Source organism: Nicotiana tomentosiformis, chromosome 5, assembly GCF_000390325.3.
Source record: "Nicotiana tomentosiformis chromosome 5, ASM39032v3, whole genome shotgun sequence".
In the NCBI taxonomy this organism is placed as follows: domain Eukaryota; kingdom Viridiplantae; phylum Streptophyta; class Magnoliopsida; order Solanales; family Solanaceae; genus Nicotiana; species Nicotiana tomentosiformis.
In genome coordinates, this window is record NC_090816.1 from 42731835 (window position 1) to 42737834 (window position 6000).

Sequence of the window (6000 nt, forward strand, 5' to 3'; positions counted from 1 at the left end):
ATGAGTCGCGAGCCGGTGTTAACGAGAGGCTGGAGGTTTGGAGACATGCTCTTGAGTCTAAGGGTTTCAAGCTGAGCAGGACGAAGACGGAATACCTGGAGTGTAAGTTCAGCGCTGAGCCGGTGGAAGTGGGCGTGGATGTGAGGCTTAAATCACAGGTCATCCCGAGTAGAGGCAGCTTCAAGTACCTTGGTTCGGTTATCCAGAGGGAGGGGAGATCGACGAGGATGTCACACACCGTATTGGGGTAGGATGGATGAAGTGGAGGTTAGCATTTGGAGTCCTGTGTGACAAGAAAGTGCCACTGATACTCAAAGGTAATTTCTATAAAGCGGTGGTTAGACCGGCCATGATGTATGGGGTTGAGTATTGGCCCATTAAGAACTCACATATCCAGAAGATGAAAGTAGTAGAAATGAGGATGTTGAGGTGGATGTGTGGGCACACTAGGATAGATAAGATTAGGAATGATGATATTTGGAAGAAGGTGCACGTGGCTCCCATTGATGACAAGATGCAGGAAGCGAGGCTTAGATGGTTCGGGCATGTTCATATGAGAAGCCCAGATGCTCCGGTATAGAGGTATGAGCGGCTGGTTGTGGAGGGCACAAGAAGAGGTAGAGGGCGGCCTAAGAAATATTAAGGAGAGATGATCAGGTAGGATATGGCGAGGTTCTAGATTTTTGAGGACATGGCACTTGATAGGAAGATTTAGAGGTCGAGTATTAGGGTTGTAGGTTAGGAGGTAGTTGAGTCTTGCCTTACTTCGTACCATTGTGGGACTAGCCAGGTAGGGTTTTTGTGTAAGATAGCTAGTGGCAATGTTGTGTCTTACTATTTCGCTTTTCAGTGCAGAACCTATTTACTAGCTATCGCTTTTGCTTTGCATCTTTCTTCTCGATTTCATGGTGTTCTTATTTTTTCTATGATTGTTGTGGTGATACTAATATTGTCTCCTTTTGTCCTTTTGTCTTTTTGTTTTTTTTTTAGCCGAGGGTCTTTCGAAAATAACCTCTCTACTCCTTCGGGATAAAGGTAAGGTCTGCGTACACACTACCCTCCCCAGACCCCATTAGTCAGATTTTACTGGGTTGTTGTTGTTGTTAATTTGGCGATGGCCCAAGCAATTTTTCAATTCATCTAGAAGATTACTCATTTTTTGATGTTTTGCTATTAGTCTAAAAAATTGCTATGACGACCGGAGAGCTACCACAATGCACTGTTGACGGACAGATTTGAGATGTATCCATCAATCAAATAGGTGAGGATGGGTAGTTTCCACACTCGGGAATACACAAGCTCCCCCTCCGGAATATCGCAACAAGATCTCTGTATACGATTGAATCCGGGCCCACCCGATTTTACTATTTGACCGAGACCGGGAGGTTGTATCGAACGACGACCTCGTAACAGAATAGACTAAATCACGAGGATAAGGTACCGAGTTCAGAATCGAGGTACCTGTCGAGATCGAGGCTAGTAGCGATCGAAGCCAAATGAGACAGACATCGAGCAAGATCGAAGATAGCACAATAATAGAAAGGCGAGATATCCGTGACTGGTCTAGGATCATGGCATAAATCTCGAAACGGATCAAATCAGAAACGGTTAATTAGCTAATAATGGGATTTCCTTCTGTAATTAGAATTGTACCATAAGTGGAATTCCTCTACTATATAATGGGGGGAAGGTTCTAATCATTTGTAAAGAACATTGTTCACAAATATAAAAGCAATATAATTCTCTTTCTCGTTTATACTATTGTTCATCAGCTTGTTATATTTTAATTGTTCTTGCATCAACCAGCTCAAGGGTATCCAAACTCGAGAGCTGAGTTCCATTCTAATACTGGTTTGCTTTACTTTATAGTTTATTTCTGTTATTAATCTTCATATTTATCAATTAGTATTAAGTGAAATCACGTGTCCTTAGAACCTCATTATAAGTTTAATTGTTATCCAATTTTAAGGGTAAACAGTTTGGCGCCCACCGTGGGGCCAAGAATAATAGTGATTGCTCAATACTGATTCCGATAACACACACTGCTTTATACTTGTTCTCGTAAGAATCTTTGCTTTCAGGATAAACATGTCAAACTGACAAGCAGCACCTACACATGGTGACAACGACATCGGATTTGACGGGGAAAATGACAATATAGCCGCCCCAGGAATCGAGGTGCCTCAGGCTGACCTCGACGGAGCACCAATTGCAAATCCCATCGATGCTAGTTCACATGTCGTCCTAAATGCAAATTTGGGCGTTGATCCCGAAGGTAGTGTACACAGGGAAGTTCGATCAGGTGGTCGAGGTACGCAGGGCGGAGAAGATGGTGGAGTTAGCCTCCAAATGATATTTGAAATGTTACAGGCTCAACAAGCCGCTATAGCACAACTACAAAATCAACACCGAACACCGAGTAGGATCAAACCAGAAGTCGTCCACAGGATCGAGCCTGTGCCGAAAAGGTCGAACGCCAATGAATCGAGGACTGACCCCGCCAATATGAAAATGTTCAAGGAGCTCACTAAACGGATTGAATCAGGAGAAAAGAAAATCGAGGCAAATGACAAGAAAGTAGAGACATACAACTCCCAAGTTGACCAAATACCAGGGGAACCGCCGATTCTAAAGGGTATAGATTCAAATAAATTCATATAGAAGCCTTTCCCTCCAAGTGCGGCTCCGAAATCCATTTCGAAGAAATTCTGAATGCCAGAAATTCCTAAGTACCATGGGACAACCGACCCTAATGAGCATGTCACTTCTTATACATGCACAATAAAAGGGAATGACTTGGAAGACGATGAGATTGAATCTGTTTTATTGAAGAAATTTGGAGAAACCTTGTCGAAAGGAGCAGTGATATGGTACCACAATTTGCCACCTAATTCCATCGATTCCTTCGCCATGCTTGCACACTCTTTCGTAAAGGCACATGCCGAAGCAATAAAGGTTGCAACTAGGAAGTCGGACCTCTTCAAGGTGAAACAAAAAGACAACGAAATGTTGAGAGAATTTGTATCTTGGTTCCAGATGGAACGCATGGAACTACCACCGGTCACAGACGATTGGGCTTTTCAAGCCTTTACTCAGGGATTGAACGAACGAAGTTTGGTGGCATCACGACAGCTAAAGCTGAATTTAATTGAATATCCAGCGGTAACCTGGGCCGATGTACATAATCGGTACCAGTCAAAGATCAGGGTCGAGGATGATCAATTGGGGACCCCTTCCGGTTCCGTTTATCCAAATATGCCCATCAGTAAAACTCAAAGGGATATCGACAGAGAACCCCGGTCGAACAGAGATCGGTATCAACCATACAATGTAGATCATAGAAACAGCGTCCCAGGATGCAATCCCATCCGAAATGATTGAAAGAACGATCGTGGACAGAGCTCTCGAGGGCTTATGAGCAAAAATGGCTTCGATAAATATGCTGATCTCACAGAAGCACCACGATTATCAGAATACAACTTCAGCATCGACACATCAGGTATTGTGTCAGCCATTGGGATAATCAAAGATACTAGATGGCCCAGACCCCTACAAATCGATCCATCCTAAAGAAACTCCAATCAAATATGCAAATACCATAGCACACATGGTCATAGAACCGAAGACTGCAGAACACTAAGGGAGGAGGTGGCCCGTCCGACCGAGCTAAAAACCATTTCAGAGACAAGGATTCAAATAGGAAAAACGAGCAGGAAGAGCCACATCACGTGATTCACATGATCATTGGTGGGGTTGATATTCCACAAGGGCCCGTGTTCAAATGCACTGAAGTATCAATCACCAGGGAAAAACGAACTCGAGACTATGTGCCAGAAGGCACTTTATCATTCATTGATGAGGAAGCAGAAGGAATCTCACAACCCCACAATGATGCTTTGGTAATCTCTATCCTTATGAATAGAATTCAGGCTAAACATATTTTGATTGATCCAGGACGCTCGGCCAATATTATTCGATCAAGGGTCGTGGAACATCTCGGCCTACAAGATCATATCGTGCCCGCAACTCAGATTCTCAATGGCTTCAACATGGCGAGTTAAACAACTAAAGGTGAAATCATCCTACCAGTAAATGTAGCCGGAAGTATTCAAGAAACAAAGTTCCATGTGATCGAGGGCGATATGAGATACAACGCACTGCTCGGAAGACCCTGGATTCACAACATAAGGGCAGTCCCCTTAACCCTTCACCAAATACTGAAGTTCCCAACACCGGATGGAGTAATAAAGGTGTATGGGGAACAGTATGCTGCCAAAGAGATATTCACAGTTGACAAAGTAATACCGGTATCGGCGCTTTTGTCAACAAAGGGATCAGAGTCCAAAGGAAAACGGGAAGCTAAATAGCAACCACAGCCACCAGCCTCAACTCAGTCGGAGAAGCAGCGAATGGACGAGGACGGTAACTACTGCATCCCTCGATCCTTCATAATCCCCGAGGATTTCGACGCCACCAAATTGACAGTCGAAGAGCTGGAGCAAGTCATACTGATCGAGCATCTACCCGATCGAAAGGTATACCTGGGTATGGGGTTAACCCCCGAGCTCAGGAAAAAACTCATTAAATTTCTTATCAATAATATGGATTGTTTTGCTTGGTCCCACCTAGATATGACAGGGATCCTGCCAGATATCACTACACATCGACTGAGCATGGACCCGATGTTCTGCCCGATAAAACAAAAGAGAAGGCCCCAGTCCGAGGTAAAACATGCATTCATCAAGGATGAGGTAGCCAAACTTCTCAAAATAGGATCCATTCGGGAAGTAAAATATCCCAAATTGTTAGCAAACGTAGTCGTAGTCCCTAAAAAGGGAAATAAACTTAGAATGTGCATAGACTATAAAGATTTAAACAAAGAATGTCCTAAAGACTCTTTTTCTCTGCCAAATATCGATCGCATGATCGATGCCACGACGGGCCACGCGATCCTTAGTTTTTTGGATGCCTACTCCGGGTACAATCAAATACAAATGAACTCGGAGGATCAGGAAAAGACTTCGTTCATCACTATGTACGACACATATTGTTATAATGTAATGCCGTTTGGACTAAAAAATGCTGGTGCCACTTATCAATGCTTAGTAAATCGAATGTTCGAAGAACAAATAGGTAAATCTATGGAGGTTTATATTGATGATATGCTAGTTAAGCCCCTGTGAGCAGAGGACCATTTGACACATTTGCAAGAGACCTTCGATATACTAAGGAAACACTACATGAAACTCAACCCGGAGAAATGTGCATTCGGGGTCGGCTCGGGCAAGTTCCTTGGATTTATGGTATCAAATCGGGGGATCGAGATCAACTCTGATAAGATCAAGGCAATCAAAGACATCACAGTCATAGACAATGTTAAGGCCGTACAAAGATTAACAGGGCGCATAGCCGCCCTAGGCCGATTCATCTCGAGGTCTTCCGATAGAAGTCATAGGTTCTTCTCTCTTCTCAAAAAGAAGAACAATTTTGCATGGACCCCGGAATGCCAACAAGCATTGGAAGAATTAAAGCGGTACCTCTCGAGCCCGCAACTACTTCATACTCCGAAAATGGACGAGCAACTCTACTTGTACTTAGCAGTCTCGAAAATCACGGTAAGTGGGGTCCTAGTTCGAGAAGAGTAAGGTACGCAATTTCCTGTTTACTATGTTAGTCGAACTTTAGGTGAAGCTGAGACCCGGTACCCTCACTTAGAAAAATTAGCACTTTCCCTAATAAGCACCTCTAGGAAATTAAAACCATATTTTCAATGTCACCCGATCTTTGTGGTGACTACTTATCCCCTTCGCAATATTTTGCATAAGCCCGAACTTTCGGGCTGATTGGCCAAATGGGCCGTTGAGATCAGTGGGTACGATATCGATATCGACTCCGAACGACCATCAAGTCTCAAATCTTAGCGGACTTCGTGGCCGACTTTACGCCAGCCCTCGTACCCGAGGTCAAAAAGGAACTATTATTAAAGTTGGGTACATCATC